At 33.2% G+C, this 22,658-nt stretch overlaps 1 protein-coding gene across 9 annotated transcripts in view; it reads left to right on the top strand.

Annotated features, from left to right (window-relative positions):
* Window positions 1-224: 224 nt before the first annotated feature.
* Triqk (triple QxxK/R motif containing) overlaps window positions 225-22,658 on the top strand; it is a 72,668-nt gene continuing 50,234 nt past the window's right edge. For 2 of the 9 annotated variants that reach the window (XM_021728657.3, XM_021728658.3), the window contains exon 1: window positions 225-350. The gene's annotated coding sequence lies outside the window, so the exon portion shown is untranslated. Of the gene's footprint in view, window positions 351-1,348; window positions 1,452-15,811; window positions 15,972-22,658 lie in introns of those variants that run through there. The other 7 variants (XM_078016928.1, XM_078016925.1, XM_078016927.1 and 4 more) reach the window with 7 other exon arrangements.

A 22,658-nucleotide genomic window follows, 5' to 3' on the forward strand; every position in this document is an offset into this window, starting at 1 on the left:
AATAACTTCTTTTCGTCCTATATCTGTAAAATAAGTCAGTTTTCACATTTCTACCTTGCCGGACAGGTGTGGTAGCTTCTGACTTATTTCAAAAAGAAGGAAAGGCCTCAAGGCGCGCTTCAGCTTTCAGGACTCGCGCAGAGGCGGGAGAGAGACCAACCAATCAGAGAGAAGACTGAGGGTTGGTCCCGCCTCTGCCGAGTGAGCCCTGCCCCTTTTACGAACCGCCCTGTGGGAATAGCGGCATGCGCCTGGCTCGTCCCGCCCCTGCCTCTGAGTGACAGGACGGTGGACAGCAACATTCCCAGCCGGACACGAAGTTTGTCAGCCCTTGCCTTGGCTGAGCGGAGGTGTGTGTGTGTGTGTGTGTGTCTATCTGGTGAGGGCTAGGGGGCTGGGGAGACCCTGCAAAGAAAGCTCCGGGGCACCTCCTTAATTGAGTCCTCAAAACGTTTAGGACACGATCGTTCGGCCCCTGGGAGCGGTACTTGAGTGGACTGGGGGAAGGGAGATTTTGTAAGAGGAACCCAGAGCTCGGGAAACCTAGTAGGTACGGTAATCACTTAAGGACCCTTTCCCGAGAGATAGGCGTTCGAATTGGGATTGAGGGGATAGCGGGCGCGGGGTTTGGGCGCAAGGTGGGCGTGGCCGCCGCGGTTGCTAAGGAACGCGCCGTTCCTGCCCTGCCAGCGTGTCTGGTGCCGGGCGCTGGGCCTTGGAAACGTTAGTCCCGCCCACTTCCTGAGGCTTTCCACTTGGCTAGGGATTGGTACCGTTCTGCTGTCAATTATCTTGCGACTCCCCCCCCCCCCCTCAGCTGGGCTGCCTTCTTGGTTCTGCAGTTCTTATTGAGGCCTACCTTTCGTGTATCATTTCTGCTTATTCGTTTTTCTGTTTCTCCTTATTAGTGAACATGTATGCAGACCAAAATATTTGCAGAGAAGAGAAACTTGGTGGTGGTGGTGGTGTTGCTGTTGGAGCGGGGTTACTTTACCTGGTGCTTGGTGAATCCCTTAATCCAGGAGATGTTGGTGTCCATGTGGATGATTCTGAAAGAAGGGTTTAGGAATCTGTTCTCTTCGCTTGCAGTTATTTTTCTCTGCTGCTTTTCTGAGCTCAATGAACTTTCTCAGAAAGTTGAGACAATTAATTCCTGGAGGTTCCCCATTATAGGCTCTCCCCTTCAACCCCTATGCTGGGTCTATATTTGACAGTGACTGTAGGGTAACAACCATTTAAAATGTCCTCTCCTTTGCTCATATCACTTGGCCCCAAATGATTCAGCAGAGCAAACATTCCAGAGAGAAAACAAAGGAGCTAAAATTCTGCTTTCACTTCCCTGTGCCAGGTTTACAGTGTAAATCTTCAGGAAGGAAACTTGTACTGCTTGTTAACACTGGGAAGAGCACTGGCCTACAAGTCAGGAAACTGGCAGGATTAATTGCTTTTAGGTAATAACCCATTAATTGCTTTTAGGTAATAACTCTTTCTCATCCTTAAAGTGGGGATACCTGTTTGTGTCCTTCCTTTTAGGAAGAACTGATTTGAAAATGTATTTAAAATAATAATCTTTACAAAGTGTTTTATAGTTATAATCTGTCTATATGATCTGAATTGACAAAATAGTTATTCTGTTTAAAGTACTTTTAAGGGGCTGGAGATGTGGCTCAAGCGGTAGCTCGCTGGCCTGGCATGCATGCGGCCCGGGTTCGATCCTCAGCACCACATACCAACAAAGATGTTGTGTCCGCCAAGAACTAAAAAATAAATATTAAAAATATTCTCTCTCTCTCTCTCTCTCTCTCTCTCTCTCTCTCTCTCTCTCACTCTCTCTTTAAAAAGAAATAAAGTACTTTTAATTTTTCCTTATGATTTTTTTTAATCTTTAGGATTAGAAATAATCAAGAAACCACTAATGTATTCATTAATGATTCAGGGTTGTTCTGAAATGTCTTGCAGGATAACCTGCCCTCAGCCCCTCCCCATACCTTCTCTCTCTTTTTTTTTTTTTTTTTTTTAATGACGTGCATATATAGCCTGAAAGGACAGGCGAACATGTTTCTAATCCAATAATGATCAGACCCTATAAGGCTGTAAATAGAATTCATTATTTTCTTTGCTCAAGTCACCGATGAAAGTAGGCGTCAATTGTAATATCAATTGTAGATGTAACATGTTATCATTGGATAAGAACAAAATTGAAGAGGGAAAGATTTCTTACTTTTGTAATAAATCTTAAGGATATATATGTGTAACTTTTACTTCCTTAGAACTTTAATTTGAACTCTTTAACATTTGACTCTTTCCTTTGACTTTCATTATTAAACTCTATTTCTAATAGAAACTAGAATGAGGAAAAATGGATACAAGATAATGGACTTAAGTGATTTTAGGGATTCAGTAAGTAGTAAGTCTTTTTGAACTGTTTTTAATTTGTAAAAAGTTTACAACATCAGCTTTGTTACTAACAGGCTGATTGAGATTAGTGCTTTAAATAGGACACCAAAAATAAGTACTAGTATTTCCTACCCTCTTTTATCCTCTAAAAAAAATTTAGCTGATAGAAAAATTTCATTTTTCAGAACAGATGCATTTGCCCAGAATCACTGCTGTGCATGTTCCATAGCTGTACTCATTGGCATAATATACACCAGCATATTCCAGCCACTGATCAGATAACTCCCCTGCTGAGAAGCTACACAAGGAGAGGGATCTTAGGCCAGGACTGATAACTTTGTGCTCTGGTTTTCCACTGTGGTGGTTAACTGGAAATGTGTAGTAGTACTTTTGAATTATTAAAGTATCTTTAAAGTGAGTAATGGCTTTTGGGACCCTGAAGTTTAGAGATGTAAAATATTTGGTATGTAGAAGAATTATGAAGTTTCACAAAGAATAATTTTCTTCCCTCACTCCAATGCACAAGGCATTTCCATGGAAATATTGGTCTTACAGAAGTTCTTTCATGTAGAAACATGTTTCTACATGAAAGAACTAGGGCATATTTCCCCCATTTTTAATGTCAATAGATTTGGCTGTAATGGTGAAGTCTTAAAAATACTACTTAGAATATATATTTCTTAGTATTCTTTCAGAAAAACTAAAATGATACTAACTAGTGAGACATATTTTGTATTTGCTACCCTCAAGAATTTCTTACTAAAGAGATAATGATTATATAGTCCTAGAACTGATTATTTTTCATAGCTACTACATGTATTTAACATTTCCTATATGGTAGAAATGTTAAGTGTCTGGATAATTTGAGTGAGATGGGTATGTATATATTTTTATGAAATAATTTTGAAATGTTAAACAGCAATAAAAGATATGTGTTCTACATCCAGAGGTTTAACAATCTCTTTCATTGAATTTGAAGGTAAATAAATGAGGGACTCTTGTCAAGTTCATGGCTTTAGACCACTGAACATGGAGAATGGGGATAGTAATAAAGTAATTTAATTCCATAGTAGTGTTACATAGGGACATAGTTGCAAAAATAGCATAACAATTAGATTGAACAGCTTAAAATTTTAACAAAGAGAAAAGAAACTTGACTGTATTTTAAGCATATTTGTTTTGCATACTTTAAATGTTGAAAATATTTAAATATTTTGGGTATTAGGAATAACAAATGGATACCTAAGAAAATTTCTAATTTTGGTTTATGGTTTATTACCTACACCAGGTAGAAGATAACACTGGATGGAAAAACTTGGCTCCTGTAGTAGAGATATTATTTTTTGGATATTGTAACATTTCCAGTGATCATATTCATTATATAGGAAGGGTTGAAGATATGTGGTTCTCTTCCTTTGTTTTGAACCATATACTTGAACATTATAATATGCTCCCATTATTCATAGAGACTTAATATAGCACTGAATTTCTCTCAATAGGGGCATGTCAGGGTTGTTGTTGTGTTTTTCCTCTTAATATAGGCAGGTATAGTCAGTTTCTGATTCTGTTTCTAGGGGTCTGTTCTGTGTCTCCTCTCTTCCCCTTCACGTTATCTCTCCTAAACATATTTGGAAAACATTACACTATGCAGGACCAGCATATACTCTTTTAAAAATATAAAAATAAATAAATTTAGCATTTGAAAATGAATTAAGTGGAACAAAACATCCCACAAAATCAAGGCAAAGGAAATCAGCTGAAGACTCTGAGGCATACCTATGAAAACTTAAAAGTAATTTTCTGCTAAAGAAGAACATTTCAGGGAATTCTTTGATATTTAAAATATTCAGGCATACATGAACTCTGTGGATAGGAAAATTCTATTTAAAAAGGACAGATACTGATGATGTGATAATAGGAAGATAGAGAATACAAAATGAGTACAAGGAAACTAAACATATTAGAGATATATACTTTAAAAAATTCTTGCTATAACAAATTACAACAAACTTTGCAGCTTAAAACAACAATTTTATTTTCCTACAGTTCTATAGTTGAGGAGCCTGACATATACCACAATGGGCTGAAATAAAGGAATCTGCAGAGCTGCATTCCTTTATGGAGGATCAGAAAGATAATCTTCATTTTCTTGACTTTTCTAGTTTTTGAGGTTGCCCACATTCCTTTCTTCTCTCTTCTTCCATTTCCATAGTCAACAAGATGGCATCTTTATGGCTTCTTATGTAGTCACCTCTACTGAATATAGCAGGGAAAGGTCATCCACTTTTCAAGACACATCTAGATTATCCAGGGAGATCTCCCCATTTTAAGGTTCTTTATTTAATTATGCCACATAATCCTTTGAGCCATATAAGGTAACTTATTCACAGTTTCTCAAAATTATGATGGAACATATTTGGGTCAGGGGAGTATTATTCTGTCTACCACAATAACATTAAAAATCTGTATTTGAAGCAGTAAAAGGCAGAATTGATATTGTGATAAAGTTTAGTCAATACAGAGTATAGTCTTGAAAAGTTACATAGCTAAAAGTTATGTCAACAAGTAAGATGATATATATGAGTATAAAGAATGAAGACCACTTAATTTTTTTAATATTTGTAGATTCTGAAGATGAGACAAGAATATAGATAATTTTTCCAAAAGAACAGAATAAAGCATTTGAAAAAGGTAATAAACAACAACAACAACAAAAAGAAAGTAAAACTTTTCCCAAAATGAGAAAGACCTATGAATGCAGAAAGTCTTTATATAAGACATGACAACACAAAAAGGGAAAATATCACAAAATTTTCAAATGATGATAATAAATAAAAAATTATTTTACATAGGAAGGAAAGAATGAAAGCATGTTATTATCAGGAAGTAAAAATTAGGTGGGTTTCCAACTTCTTTTCTGTAGTGTGAAATGCTAGAAGACAAAAGAACAACGTTTTGGATTTTAAAAATATTCCCATGCAGACTATATTTCTGATGTGATGGCAACACGAGACCATATGTATATAAGAGGAAAAAACATTAAGATACCTACTGTAAATGATAATATATAAAAAAAGAACCATGATGTGTTTGTGTACAAAACTGATGGAATACTCTAGTATAGAAGTTCCTTGAGATGGTTTTGTTAAATCTACTTAAAAATTGACTGAAAATTAATATTTACCTGCATAAGAAGATATATATTGTAAAAGTTAATTCAGTAGCAACATTCTGTAGTTAAATAAAATTTTGTGACCTTCTAATTTATTTATTCCAGATATGAAATCTAGTATTTCAAGAGAATAAACAGATTTAAAAATATAACCACACTATCTGTCACATGACCTTGTAAAAATCGTGTCATTTTGTGAAATGAAAATTTAAAAATTCAAATTTTATTATTAATAAATAAAGTTTTATTGGAAAACAACCACATTCATTTATTTCCATATTGTCAACGGTGGCTTTTACACTGCAGCAGCAGAGTTGAGTAATTGCCACAGAGATGTGTATGTGACACTTTCATGGCTGCTTCTCTGCATACTACAAATAGTAGTGACACAGTAGTAACTTGATTTTGCCTCTTGGCATGCAAAACATAAATTATTTGTATCTGGAAAACAGAAAAACTCTTACAACTCCTGAACAGAATTATAAACTTTAGTGTATAATATTAATATTTTTCTTTTCAATTTAAGGAATCCCGATTTACTCTATTATTGCTTTCTTATGTCAGTATCTCTGGTCTTTTATGAACTGGTTTTAGCATCAAGAATATCTTATTCTTTACATTTAATAATCTGGAACTTCTCTTTCCCATCTGTAGAGATGGAACAAATCTCTTGCAAAGATTTCATACTTTCATTTCCAAGGACAAAAATCAGTTAAAATGTCATTATTATAATAATGAATACTTTACTGTTTTGTGCTGAAATTATGAGTGTTTATAGAGATTAGCATGTGCAGTATTTAGTGAGTTATATGTCAATCAGATAATCACAGATTTGTCTGTCATGTATAGGGGAATTATACAGATAACATATGTAATTGAAACAGAGTCTTCAAGAACACCTATGAATTCAAGATAAATAAGACTAGGGATAAGGTTACATTGAGGTAAGAACAAGGTTTTTGAAGCCATTAAGCTGTAGCAGAATCTTGTGATTAGGAAATTAAAAAAAAAGTTTAGTGGCTAGAACAGGATATAGTTAATAGCACCTGGAGTTTAGGCAATGTGGACATGCTAGACTAAGGTTAGAAAGCTTTTGAACACCATGCAAAGCAGTTTGCATCTTATAGGCAATGAGGACCCATTTTAGGTTACAAAATGATAGAATAATATGACGAGATTAGTATTATAGAATATTGGTCCTTGAATTTTTTAAGTACAACATACTCCAAGATTCATTAATTCTATGGCAACACAAATAAAAGTTGCCTTGGGAAAGATCTACTGATGTCCTACTTATGATAAACTTTTCCTTGAAGGACAGTATATCAACAGTCCCCTAGTTATCCTAGGAACATCGGTGTTATTTATGTGGAATATAAACTTATGCTATAAATAAATAAAAAAATTTCATATTTTCAGAATTAAGAAGTTTCCTGTAAAATAAAAAGTAATCTGTTCTGATTTCTCATCAGTAGATAAAAAGATTGATCTTTAAGATAAAACATAATGTGTATGTTTGCATACTGCCTTACTTTTACATGGGACTTATAAAAAGTTTGCAGAAACTTAAGATGATAGTTTAATTATGGGATATTTGAAGATGTTTGGATTTTATATTTTAAATATTTAAAATTAACACTTAGTGTTTAGCATTTCTTTCAATAAACTTTCTTTCAATGTCTACAGTGAATTTGATTAAGGTAAAATCCCACTTTGAACCTTTATTACTTATATAATGAAATAGTTTTGAAGATAATATTGTCTCTGATTTATATAGACCTTGATATTCAGAATATTATTTTAATAATACTATATTGAGCAATTAACTTACTAAATAATAAGGAAACTCAGTTTCCTCAGTTGGGGTTAATTATACCTATTGGAGGAGAAAGTTAGAATTTCTTTTTTTGGGAGGGTAGGGTACTGGTAATTGAACTCAGAGGCTCTCAACATATCCCCAGTCCTATTTCTCATTTTATTTAGAGACAGGGTCTTACTTACTTGCTTAGCTTCTAACTTTTGCGGAGGCTGGCTTTGGAATAATGGTCCTCCTACCTCAGCCTCCAGATCCGCTGGGATTATAGGTGTATGCCACTGTTCCCGGCAAAAGTTAGAATTTCTAATCATGTATGTGACCATGTATAGTATAGTATTTGCCATATTAGTTGCCATTTGACATTTGGCAACTGCTAATCAGCAGTTGTATTATTACTAATATTATTATCTTTAATAAGGGTCCAGTGTCCATTATTTACATTTTAAAAATCCAAAAGTTCTACAAAATTAAAATTTCCCAAGTTTTGCCTGAACTCAACTGAGGAAAAAACCAGCCTTGAATGAAACAATTTATATCAAGATTTTTCTATGAAGTATTAGCATTCTTTATCCACATCCCTTAAGGACTATTGTTTTTATGATAAATGGAATGTGTTGCTCTTTCTATAATCTAAAACCTTCACAGAAACATCTGGCCCAAACATTTTAAATAAGGACTATAGACCTGTGTTATTATGACATCTTTAATATCTTTATTGAAATATAATTAACAATTGTAAGTAAGATTTATCATTTGAAAATATACAATTGTTTGGTTTTTGTCATATTCCTGGAATTGCACAACTACCACTACCACTTAATTTTGGAATATTTTCATTATCTGAAAAACAAACCATAAACCTATCATAAGTAATTCTTCATTCCTTCTGCCTATAACCTCTAATGAACCACTATTCTTTTTTTTGTCTCTATTTATTTCCCCATTCTAGATACTTGAATAAAGAGACTAACAGGAGTAATGTATTTAGCCATCTTTTGTGGCTAGATTTTTCAGAGCACAGTGTTTTCCAGCATCATCCATATTGTAACATATATCAATATTTCATTCCTTTATATGGCTGAATAATATTCCATTATATGGACCAACCACATTTTATCGGTTCCTCATGGATTGTTTTTACTTTTGTTATAATAATAGAGTAATGAACTTTGCTTTTATTCTTATTTGTTATGTACAACAGCAGAATGCATTACAATTTATATTACGCATATAGAGCACAGCTTTTCATATCTCTGGTTGTACACAAAGTAGAGTCACACCATTCATGTCTTCATACATGTACTTAGGGTAATGATGTCCATCTCATTCCACGTTCTTTCCTACCCCAATACCCACTCCCTTCCCCTTCATCTCCTTTGCCCTATCTAGAGCTCATCTAATCCTCCCATGCTCGTCCCCCACCATTCCCATTATGAATCAGCATCCTTATATCAGAGAAAATATTCAAAATTTAGTTTTGGTGAATTTGCTTACTTCACTTAGCATTATATTCTCCAACTTCATTTACCGGCAAATGCCATGATTTTTAATGCTGAATACTATTCCATTGTGTACATATACCACAGTTTCTTTATCCATTCTTCTATTGAAGGGCATCTAGGTTGGTTACATAGTTTAGCTATTGTGAATTGTGTTGCTATAAACATTGATGTGGCTGTTTCCCTGTAGTATGCTGTTTTTGAGTCCTTTGGGTATAGACTGAGGAGTGGTATAACTGGGTCAAGTGGTGGTTCCATTCCCAGTTTTGCAAGGAATCTCCATACTGCTTTCTAGATTGGCTGCACCAATTTGCAGTCCCACCAGCAGTGAATGAGTGTGCCTTTTTCCCCATATCCTTGCCAACACTTATTGTTGTTTGTATTCTTAATAGCTGCTATTCTGTCTGGAGTGAGATGAAATCTTAGAGTAGTTTTGATTTGGATTTCTCTGATCGCTAGAGATGTTGAATATTTTTTCGTATGTTTGTTGATTGATTGTATATCCTCTTCTGAGAATTGGTTGTTCAGTTCCTTGGCCCATTTATTTATTGGGTTATTTGTTCTTTTAGTGTTAAGATTTTTGAGTTCTTTATATATCCTAGATTTTAGTGCTCTGTCTGATGTGCGTGTGGTAAAAATTTGCTCCCAAAATGTAGGCTCTCTATTCACCTCACTGATTTTTTTTTCTGAGAAGAAGCATTTTTAGTTGGAATCTACTCATTTATTGACTCTTGATTTTAATTCTTGCACTATAGGTGTCTTATTAAGGAATTCAGGTCCTAATCCGACATGATGGAGATTTGGACCTACTTTTTCTTCTATTAGGTACAGTGTCTCTGGTTTAATTCCTAGGTCCTTGATCTACTTTGAGTTGAGTTTTGTGTATTGCGAGAGATAGGGGTTTAATTTCATTTTGTTGCATATGGATTTCTAGTTTTCTTAGCATCATTTGTTGAAGAGACTATCTTTTCTCCAATGAATATTTTTGGCACATTTGTCTAATATAAGATATCTGTAGTTAGGTGGGTTCATCTCTGTGTCCTCTATTCTGTACCTTTGGTCCACTAATTTATTTTGGTGCCCATACCATGCTGTTTTTGTTACTGTTGTTCTGTAGTTTAAGATCTGGTATAGTTATGCCACCTGCTTTACTATTCCTGCTAAGGATTGCTTTAGCTATTTTGGGTCTCTTATTTTTCCACATGAATTACATGATTACTTTTTCTATTTATATGAGGAATGTCATTGAGATTTTGATTTTGATTGCATTAAATCTGAATAGTGTTTTTGACAATATTAATTCTCCTATCCAAAAACAAGGTAGATCTTTCCATAATCTAAGGTCTCCTTTAATTTCTTTCTTTAGTGTTCTATAGTTTTCATTGTAGAGGTTTTTCACTTCTTTCATTAAGTTAATTCCCAAGTATTTCATTGTTTTGAGGCTATTGTAAATGGGGGTAGTTTTCCTTATTTAGTCTATATCCCTCCTTAAAGGTCTATATAAATAAGAGACAATATTACCTTCAAAACTATTTCATTATATAAGTAATAAAGGATCAAAGTGGGATTTTGCCTTAATCAAATTTTCTATACACATTGAAAAAATGTTAATTTTATTGAAAGAAATGCTAAACACTAAAATCCTTTCAGAGGATTTGTCACTGATATATAGAAATGCCTTTTACTTATGGGTGTTGATTTTATATCCTGTTACTTTCCTGAATTCATTTATTAATTCTAAAAGTTTTATGGTAGAATTTTTTTGGGTATTCTAGGTATAGAATCATATCACTGGCAAATGGTGCTAATTTGAATTCTTCTTTTCCTATCCATATCTCTTTAATTTCTTTCATCTGTCTAATTGCTCTGGCCATAGCTTCAAGAGAAGTGGTGAAAGAGGGCATCCCTGTCTTGTTCTAGTTTTTAGAGGGAATACTTTCAATTTTTCTCTGTTCAGATGTTGGCCTGGGGTTTAGCATAAATAGCTTTTACAATGTTGAGATATGTTCCTGTTATCCTCAGTTTTTCTAGTGTTTTGATCATGAATGGGTGCTGTATTTTATCAAGTGCTTTTTCTGCATCTGTTGAGATAATCATATGATTCTTATCTTTAAGTCTATTGATGTGATGAATTACATTTGTTGATTTTGTTATGTTGAACCAACCTTACATCCCTGGGATGAACCCCACTTGATCATCATGCACTACCTTTTTGTTATGTTTTTGTATTTGATTTGCCAGAATTTTATTGAGAATTTTTCCATCTATGTTTATTAGAGATATTAGATGTTTTTTTCTTTGATGTGTCTTTGCCTGATTTTGGAATCAGGGTGATACTGGCCTCATAGAATGAGTTTGGAAGTTCTTCCTCTTTTTATATTTCACCAAATAATTTGAGGAGTATGGTATTAGTTCTTTGTTAAAGGTCTTGTAGAACTCAGCTGTGTATCCATCTGGTCCTGGGCTTTTCTTGGTTGATAGGCTTCTGATGGCATCTTCTATTTCATTGCTTAAAATTGATCTGTTTAAATTGTTTATATCATTCTGATTCAATTTGGGCAAATCATTTGACTCTAGAAATTTTTTGATGCATTCAATATTTTCTATTTTATCGGAGTACAAGTTTTCAAAACAATTTGTAATTCTCTTCTGTGTTTTTGTTGTGTCTGTTGTCATATTTCCTTTTTCATCATGTATGTTAATAGTTTGAGTTTTCTCTCTCCTTTTCTTTGTTAGCATAGCTAAGGGTTTGTCAATTTTATTTATTTTTTCAAAGAACCAACTTTTTGTTTTATCAATTTTTTAATTGTTTATTTTGTTTGAATTTTATTGATTTCAGCTCTGATTTAATTATTTTAATTATTTCCTGTATTCTACTAATTTTGGTGTTGATCTGTTCTTTTTCTAGGACTTTGAGATGTAATGTTAGGTTATTTGTTTGTTGACTTTTTCTTCTTTTAAGGAATGAACTCCATGCAATGAACTTTCCTCTTAGTACTACCTTCATAGTGTCCCAGAGATTTTGATGTTTTATCAGTGTTTCCATTTACATCTAAGAATTTTTTAATTCCTTCCTTGATGTCTTTTGCAACCCATTGATCATTCAGTAACTTATTAGTTAGTCTCTAGGTATTGGGGTAGCTTTTATTTTTTTTATTTTATCATTATTTTCTAGTTTCATTCAATTATGATCTGATAGAATGCAGGTTAGTATCTCTGTTCTTTTGTATTTGCTAAGAGTTGCTTTGTGGCATAGTATATGGTCTATTTTAGATAAGGATCCATGTGCTGCTGAGAAGAAAGTTGGATTTGCTCATTAAAGGATGAAGTATTCTATTTATGTCAGTTAAGTCTAAGTTATTGATTATATTATTGGGTTATATAGTTTCTTTGTTCAGCTTTTGTTTGGAAGATCTATCCAGTAGTGAAAATGATGTGTTAAAGTCACCCAGACTTATAGTGTTATCGTCTACTTGATTCTTGAACTTGAGAAGAGTTTGATGAACATAGATACTCCATTGTTTGGGGCATATATATTTATAACAGTTACGTCTTGTTGGTGTATGATTCCCTTGAGCAGTATGTAGTGTCATTCTTTATCCCTTTTGATTAGCTTTAGCTTAGAAGTCTACTTTATTTGATATGAGGATGGAAACCCATGCTTGCTTTTGGAGTCCATGTAAGTGACATGATTTTTCCCAACCTTACACCTTCAGTCCTTGGATGTCTTTTCCTATGAGATGAGTGTCTTCGAGATGGCATATTTTTGGGTTTTTTAAAAATGCAATATGCTAGTCTGTGTTATTATTGAGACATGATTTTTATTCCCAGACATTTTTGTTTATTTGGTATTTAACTTGACTTGTTTTCTCCTTTGATTAGTTTTTCCTTTAGTGTAATATCTTCCTCTGCTGATTTTCATCATTGTTTTTCATTTCCTCTTTATGGACTATTTTGCTGAGGATGTTCTGTATTCCTGGCTTTCTGGTTGTAAATTCTCTTTAACTTTTGTTTATCATGGAAGGTTTTTATTTCATCATCAAATTTAAATCCTAATTTTGCTGCATGTAAATTTCTTGGTTGGCATCCATATTCTTTCAGAGCTTGTTATATGTTGTTCTATGATCTCCTGACTTTGAGGATCTGGGTTGAAAAATCTGCTGAGATACAAATTGTTCTCCTATATGTGATGATATAGGGGGATATTCCTCTTTCTTATGACATTTAAGATTCTATCCTTATTCTGTATGCCAGGTATTTTCTTTATAATGTGCCTTGGTGTAGATATGTTGTACGTTTGTACATTTGGTGTCCTGTAAGCCTCTTGTATTTGATTTTTCAATTCATTCTTCATGTTTGGGAAATTTTCTGATATTATTTCATTGAAGAGATTCTACATTCTTTGGTTTGAAACTCTGTGCCTTGCTCTATCCTAATAACTCTTAGATTTGTTCTTTTGGTGCTATCCCCTCATTCTTGAATATTCTGTTCATGGTTTCTTACTATCTTCACTGTGTAGTGAACTTTAATTTCCAGATTGTATACTTTGTCTTCATCATTTGATATTCTGTCTTCCACATGATCTAGTCTGTTGCTGATGCTTTCTATTGAGTTTTTTATTTAGTTTATTGTTTCCTTCATTTCAAAGACTTCTGATTGGAGTTTTTTTCAGAGTCTCTATCTCTTTCTTGAAGTAATCTTTTGCTACCTGTATGTGCTCTCTTTTCTCTCTGTTGGAGTGATTAGTTTTTGTCCCTGTTTGCTCATTTAGGTCATTCTTTAATTCAAAGATCATTTTAATTATGATCATTCTGAACTCCACATTTCATCAACTTCACTGCCATTGGATCTGTTATAATAGTATCCTGATTTGTTTGGGGTACTTTCCTCCCTTATTTTTTCTTGTTGTTTATGTGTCTTATTTTCTTGCAGTGTGGATCTGAGATATTATAGTTTCTGCCATGCAGATTATATGTACCTCACCTTGATGCCAGGCTTCCAGACCCTGCAGGTGTCCTAGGATGGATGCTACTGCAACTTAAGGTGGTGATTGCAATAGGGAAGGCAACTCAAGATAACAGTGGAGGGGCCCCAAGATGTATGCAAAATCTTTCAGAGATTGGGCTGAAATGGTGAACCTTACATCGGCTTTGGGATATCTGCTCCGAAATGTAGTTGCTTTTAGGCCCTGTGTGTTGTCGAAAGGTAGAGGCTACTTTGTGGGGAAGACTATGGCGATGTCTGCAGTGTCCCAAGATGGAAGTGGGCTAGGCCTGGGCTCACAGGTTGGCAGGGGGTTGGGGGGGAGGAACCTGGACCTACCCTGGGCCTGAGTCCTGCACAGGTGGGTGGAGGCGGATATATAGGTGGGCCTTGTTGTGAACATTTATATACAAGATTTTATGTAGAGGTATTTTCATTTTATTTTATTTTATGTGATGAAAGCTATTTCAGTGTAAAACAGGAGTAGAATTGTTAGTTGTATGGTAACTTTGTGTTTTGCTTTTTGAGAAACCACTAAACTGTTTTCCAAAGTGTTCACCATTTTACTTTCCTATCAGCAATTTATGAATGCTCCAGTTTCTCTCCACATCCTCATTTTCATTTGTTATTGTTTTTTTGGTATCATAATTCTAGTGGGAATGAAAGTGATATCTTGTAGTTTGTGTTTGAATTTCCCTAATTGTTAATGATGTTGTGCCTCTTTATGAACTTATTGGCAATTTGTATATTTTTGGAAAAAAAGTCTGTTCAAGTATTTTATCCATTTAACAATTGATCTTTTGATTTATTTCATTGCTGAGTTTTGAGGGTTCTTCATATATTCTGGGTAGAAGACCTTTATCAATCACCTGATTTACAAGTGTTTTCTCCCTTTCGGTGGATTGTCTTTTCACTTTCTTGATCATGTTCTTTGAAGCCACAGGCTTTATATAGATGAAGTTTATCTGTTTTTTAAATTCTGTGCTTGTGGTTTTGGGGTTGTGTCTGAGAAACTGTGGTCTTAGTCAAGGCACGAAGTTTTACTCTTGAGCTTTTTCTAACTGTTCTAGTTTTAGTCTTTGTGTTTAGATTTGTGATTCATTTTGAGGTAATTTCTGCCCTTGGTATGAGATAAGGGCCCAACTTTATTCTTTTGTAGCACCATTTGTTAACAAAAGACTACATTTTCTTGTTATAACTTCTGACTTGGATTATTATTGGTGATCTTAACAACTGTAAGCTATTTTTAATGATCTTATTGGAATTGGTGAAATATTCTCTAAATTTTGAGTTTATTATTATTAGCAGTAGTTCTAACCATTTAAATGTGATATTCTTTTCTATATGAATGTTTTTGTAGTGTAAAAGTATAAAAAAGTTTAGTGTTGAGCACATGATGGGTATTTAGTAAATATTCATTGAACAAAAATAAATAAATCATGCTTCACTTGATTTTTAGTGGGTGATTTTTTATCTGTTTGATATTTAGTGGGTGTTTAGAAAATAATATATACTTGAAAGTTTATGATTAAATAAATACAATTGTATTGTGAGTCAGCCTGGTACAAATTGAAATAACAGAAAATAATTTCAAATTAGTTTCTTTGCATGCATACTTGATTCTAGAATGTATTGGAAATATGTCCTGTTACTTTTTAGATAATCTTTGCAGACATATTGGATAAAGGAAATTTTAATAGGATTTTCTATTATATAATCTCTCAGTGTCCTTATTATATAATTGTGGCTTGTGAAAATGGGCATAAAATGCAATATTTTCTGAGTGTATTCTGGCCATGTAAACTTATTTTGATTTAGTAGGTAACAGAGTTAGCAACCCAAAAAACTTTTAGAAATGCTTTCACTGTGATTCTATTCTGTAGACAATGAGGGAACTGGGGATCATCCATTTAACATTTACATATGCTCTATTTTGAATTTCAGTAAGAAAAAGCAACCAAGGATATTATTTTGGGTATCTGGAATTGAATTTGCCAGGAATGCAAGCACAGCTTCCTCAGTAAAGACCTTGGTTTTGGAAACATCTTACCCCTTGGCGGCTCTCCAGAGTTCAGACTTGGCAGCATCAAGGACACAACGCAAGGTGTTTATTTGATTTAACATTTGGCAAAAGGTGTTTTGATTTGTAGTTTATTTCCTCTCACTTTGTTTCCTTGTTTTGGGTTGTTTGGTTCTGGCAAGGAACCTTGGTTCTGAACACAGTTCTTTCTTATGGAAGGCAGTATTACACTGAGGAAATGTTTTTTCTTGTATTTATTTTGTGGTATTTGGATAAATCTAAGTAAATGAAGCAAGATTCATAAAGCTATTAATCTTTTTCTGATTGGTTGTTAATTCATTTTATATTATTATCTACTAAGATTTGTTGCAACATAAAGTACTTGTTCTCTCTTGATATTTGATACATTATTATACTTTGGTACATTAAAATATTTTGGTAATTACATATTGGTTTTACTCAATCTTGCTGCCTAGCAATTAATGAACTTAAAATATCAGATATTCAGTGTTTTTTTTTTTTTTTAAGATTTCTCCATGCTGCACATGTATTATAGAGAGAGGAAATATGGCATAAGATGGAAGATTGGGACTGTGGTTTCTTTGACCTTATCTTCTACTGTCTTTTCCAGTCTTGACTCTTTGCAAAACCATTCAGTGGTCCTTCATTGCACTCAAGATAAAAGCTAAAGCTCTTAAATTGACCCATAAAACTGACCCCTTGTTTTCTAATTTCATTTCTGAATGTTCTCATCCTCCTTCACTTGCTTAGGTTGTTTGCCTTTGCATTGTTCTTGTCTTGGATATCTGCATGGCTAGTATCTTTACTTTCCTTTGTATCTGTATTAAAAAGGTCACCTTCAAATTGAAGGTCTTATCTGACTACCATGCAATACTTGATATTCTTTCCCTGCTCTATAGCATTTATCTCTATTTAATAAGATATGATTTTATTAAGTATTTTTTTTGCTTATTGCCATTGTTCCTGAGAAAAATATGAGGCTATGATGGCAGGAATTTTTGTTTGCTTTGTTTTTACTCTATCTCTACTAACTAGAATAGTCTCTTGTTCTTGATGACTGAATGAATGAACAGTTAATTCAATAAACATTTTAAGAACTTACTATGCACTTAACACTGTATTCTCACTGTATGGTGAGAATGCAGGACCGAAGTACACAGTTCCTTCTTTTAGGAGTACAGTTTAATAAGGGAAATATATAACTGGAACAGTCATTTTATTACATTTTAGTGTTATAATAAGAATATGACTATAATGCTATCAACACTTGGAGAAGCAACATTTAAATCAGTTGATGTTGCACTCATGAAAATGTAACAAAAGTAATCCTCTGTATAACTAAGAATAGCCTAGGTTGTGCTGCAGGAGTAAACCGGCCAAAAAATACTGTTATGACACAACAAATGTTTATTTCTTTTATAGGCTGTTTGTCCCAAATGGGTTGATAGGGAAGCTTTAGGGACCCAAGATGTTGACCACTTCATCATAAAGTATTTCCATGATCACAGCAGCAGTGGGAAGACTGGCTTATTATATATTGTCATTTATGAATTTGATTAGTCAAAGCAAATTGTTTAATTTGAAATGGGGAAACTGTGAAGTATAATATTGCCTTCTACCAGAGGGGAAGGAGAATTAGAAGATTAGAGTCAAATTAGTGACTGCCATACCCTTTTTCTGTTTTAAGGAAGAATAGAACATATCCTAATAAAAAATATTTTGAAGCATTTTTAGAGAAAGGAAGAGCATGAGCAAAGATAGTAAAGTATTGTGTAATATAATAGCAAACTGTGTTTCATTCCAAATAGTTGGAGCACATTATATGTGTGGGATAAAGATAAAGGTTAAAAAAGATCAGAGAGACTATGAGCCAGATTTTACCAAACTCTGAAGTAAGAACTGCATCTTAAAGGACATGGGGAAATATTCAATGATATAGCATACTTCAGGGGAATATTTTGACTAAACTTAAATCATAAAAGATTGTTCTGGAAGTGCCATGATATAGATTTGTGGGAAAGAAGATTGAAGGTAGTAAAAATCAATTCTGCTACAAATTCAGTATTGCAAGTGATGCCCCAGGTGGAGGCACTGACAGAGCATATAGAAAGAATGGAACAAAAAGCATGTTTTGGGGGTAATCTCCTGTACACAGGGGAAGCCTTGGCAGAAGACGGAACATTTCTTACCCTGAGATCAAAGTAGAAGTACTAATGAAGACAGGGTTTGTGTCTAAGGCTATGTGTAGATTTGTGTGTTGGTGTCTGTGAGAGACTTAGAGCAAGCTTGAATATTGACTGATTTACCTGATGGCCTGTATTTTCTTTCTGAGTTAGGAAATGAACCCAAGTGTCCAGACTAAAATGAATATGGATGGGAATTTGAGCAGAGCTGCGCAAATTGGGATGGCTAGAGTCAAATGGGAGATACAGAAGATTTGAGGCACAGGGATTGCTAGAAATTTTTAGCATTTTTTAAAAAAACTATACATTTTACTGCAAAAGTTGCTTTGGGAAACTCAGTTGTTTTTAACTTTAAATTGTTTATAATTCAGCAATGATTGAAAATGTATACCTTAGCATGTATAGATTTAATAGTTCTACAGAATTTTGAGCATGTGATTTTTATTACTGGGGCTTATGAAATATAATAGCCTCTGGATAAGAATTTTGTTTAACTTGATAAGAAAATCTCAATCATTTCTTAATGGTGGAAAATTTTATAACTAGTTAAGTAATTATGCAATACTATTATGGAAATTTTTTTTCTGATAGCTCTAAACTTTTTTTTAGAGCAGCTTTTAAGTTCACAGCAAAATTGAGAGGAAGGTATAGAGATATCCCATATGCCTCCTGTCCTATTGCATGCATAATTTGTTCATTATCAACATTTCCTACTAGAGTCTTATATTTGTTACAGCTGATGAATCTGCATTGATACAGCATCACCCAAAATCCATTTCTTACTTTAAGGTTCACTGTTGCTAATGTACATTCTATGGTTCTGGACACATGTATAATGACATGCATCTACCATTATAATATCATATAGAGGGAAACTTTTGTGTTCTGCCTATGATTGCTGCTTCATATTATAAGAGTATGATTATTTTTGTAAGAAAATGCCAAACTTCCAAAATGGCAATATTGTTTTGCATTCCTACCAGCAATGAGTGAGAGTTCCCATTGCTCCACATCCTTAACCAGCATTTGATGTTGTCAGTGCTCTGGACTCTGTCCATTATAATAGTGTGAAGAGATCTCATTATTGTTACTATCATTTAAGAGTTGTTCTAAAATTGGGTTTCTTGTTGCCATTATATGTTAGATCCAGGATTATTATAAACACAGAAATGCTACATTTATTACCACAGATGAAAGGTCCAAACCTGAATGATAGAATGAGTTTAATTAAAGTCAGGCTACTGCTCTAATATAGGAAAATGTATTGACATGCACAATGCATGTGGCAGATATAGTAGAAAAATTGACTTATAGACTAAGTAATACTAACATCAAGAAGAGGACATAAGGAAGAATTGGCAGAAGTGGTCACCTGAGAAGGTCCTTTTCTTAAACAGAAGTATAATTTTGCACTTCACGCAATCAGAGATTAAGCTGCCGGTTTTAAAAAATAGTGTATAGTGTGTGTGCTTTTTTGTTGTTGTTGTTCTAAAGCATTCAATTTTAGAAAGCAAATATTTTTGAGTACCCATTATGTACATATACTGTAAGTATGTAAGTGATACTATGTTAATCCAGAGTTTCCAGCATTTATAAGCAAGGACAATATACATTTATTATCACAAATGAAAGGTTATTTAGCATCTTGTAAGTTATCTAAAGATACTTTTATTGAAGATTCTTAGGTGTTGATAAAAGATGGGTAGGAGATCTAGCAGTAGCAGAAACTGTACAATTACCTGTAATTAAGTTGTTACAGGCTTAGTATATTGTGAGACCATTCTTAAGAACCTATATATATAATGGAGCTTATTGATTTTTAATGAGCATGGGGTTAAAGTCAGGGTGTTTTATGAGGGGGAGTCTAAAGTACTGTTTGCACTGTGAACCTTAACAGTAACTTATTGAACCAGCACAATGTAGAGGTATTAGTAATACTGAGCACTTATTGTGTGAGAAGCATCATGTTAAGTACTTTATCTGATTTATTTATTTAATTTAGCCACTATAATACAGCCATGAGATAAGTGTTCTTATTGTACCCATTTTAAAAATGTAAAATGAGCTTACATGGGTCAATAGCTAAAAAGTGAGAGACTCAGAGGAAACAAGTTAAAGTAGAGAAGAGTTAATCTATACAATATGAGATTCTATTAAAGAATCTCATGTTCTTTAATAATATGTAACTACTTTGTTCTAGACATTGTCCCTACTTTTTGAGAATCTTTAGTATGCAAAGCAAAGATCCCTGTTCTTTTGGTACTGCATTCCAGTCAAGAGAAGTCAGAAAATAAACAATAGACTAAGTTTAGTGTGAAAAATTATTTTAATAGTTTTAAACATAGTTTTGATAGATCTAAGTAAAATAACTTTTATGTTTCAACACTGATAATCTGATTGTTCATTAATTTGTTAGTGCCTACACCAAATCATGCAAAGTATGAAATATTGAGTGCTATAAATATTTATTAAATAATTAATTTGATGAAATAATGCTGACCATTATTATAGTGAAATCTCTCCCTTTTCTCCTTCCTTATACACTGAAGATGCAGCATTCCAACGAAGCAATTAAATATCATTTGTCATTTTTAAAGGAACTTTGTTTTCTGTAATTACAGACCTAGGTGGTCTATGGCTTAAAAACAATGAAACTGAATTTTAAAAAGGCCCTAGGATATATTTTTCTAAAGAAGGACACATTTAAGTACAGTCTTGGCACCTCAAAATATCTTCAGAAGCTCATGATTAAAGATTTAATTTTGTTCTTTTTGTTTGCAATATATGGGCTTATATATAATAAAAGAAAAGAGAGACAATGAATATGAAAATGAGAATGAATTACACTGGGGCTCCTTGGGTAACTTTTTCAGAATCCTACCAATGTAATGCAGGGAATTGACTAAATATTTACATATTGTTAAAATAAACTATATCATTTTTCTCTGTGTTTCTTCTACTTTTCTTCAAGTAATCTTGATATTACTATACCATATATTCCCTTATGCAAGCATGTCTAGTTTTACTGCTTGAAATCCTCTGTAAGGTAAACCATCTTGCATTAATTCTTTCTTGTGAGTGCTTTAAAGGGTTAAATAATGGATATGGTTTATGGAATTCATCCCTGAAATAATAATGATGTGGCAGAGTGAAAAATTAAAATGTTCAATCACAAGGTCATTAACAAAGAATGAAAAATAATTAAGGGCAAAAGAAGAAAGAAGGTTTTAAGATAAAATCCAAACTCAACTTGAATATAAAAAGAGCTGGGTGTTGAAAAAGGCATAGCCAGGGTTTTTGCAGAGAATGGAATCTATATTAAAAGAAAAGTATAGTTCTGTTTGTAACTAGATTTTTATATTGAAAGAGATAGCATGAATGCGTTTAGAACAAGATTCTAAAAGAATTTTGGAAAAAATAGAGGTAACAAAAATGACACATATAGTTAAAAAATAAACTGTAGTTTGCATGACACATTCAGGAGAAATATGGTCCAGTCAGAGATTATGATGATGGCTAATTACATTAAAAAGTTGGAAAACAACTTTTTTTTTTTTTTTTTTGCTTATTATTAGCTTTAGGGTTTGACTCATGAAATTAAGAGTTGCTTACTTTTACAAAATCCCATATTTCCATCTGGGCTACCCAGAACAAGTTTAAAGGCAGGAACTCAGAATAATTCATAGACTTTTTACTACATTCATTTTTAAATGCCTTATTTGAAAGGAATGTCCTGGTTTATGATTTTCATATTTTTCCCTTTTAGAAAGAGGCAGATGGTATGAAAACTGGACTCTCTTATTTAAAGGAATGTTGATATTTATAACCAAGCTTATCTCCAACAAGATTTGTTTTTTGCAGCTGTTCCAGGTTGGAAAAAAATATTATATTAAAGTCCTGGCTTGTTTTCCTTTCCATATTTTGGGGGGGATTTCAAAATGTGAAAAAATGATGTTTGATTTTAAATATGAATGCAATGTAAACTGTGATTTTTTTCTGTCTATATGTGAATTTTCTGTTTGTATGCTGTGATGATATTACTTTTTGTTTTACTGATCTATTTCCTTGGTACTTCACACTTTACTCATTATTTTCTATATATCATCAAAATATTCTAGGAAATGTAGATTTTCATGAGGAGTTAGCTTATATTATTAAACAAATGAGTTTCTTATTTTCCATTTTAATATTTTAGGCATTTTCCTCTCTGCTCAGAGTATCTTTACTTGTTTTTTTTTGCCTATAACTATATTTATATCATTTATTTTAATTTTTTCTTTTTTATTTTGTTCTCTTTGATTCTCTTTTTAATTATAAATGATGCCATATTTCTCTGGATATATTTTACATCCCTTATTTTTATAACTTAATTGAAAAATAACTATTTTATACTATGAACAATACATGAAGCTGTCTCTTTGGGCACATGTAAATATAAACGAATGGACACTATGCATAGAATTTTTATACATATGTATATGTGTATAAGGACCAACACATATATAGTGTTCCATAAGAAAGAATTTGTAATTAATGCATTGTGAATAAATGTGTTAACTATTGATTA

This window comes from Ictidomys tridecemlineatus, chromosome 7, assembly GCF_052094955.1.
Source record: "Ictidomys tridecemlineatus isolate mIctTri1 chromosome 7, mIctTri1.hap1, whole genome shotgun sequence".
Taxonomy (NCBI): Eukaryota; Metazoa; Chordata; class Mammalia; order Rodentia; family Sciuridae; genus Ictidomys; species Ictidomys tridecemlineatus.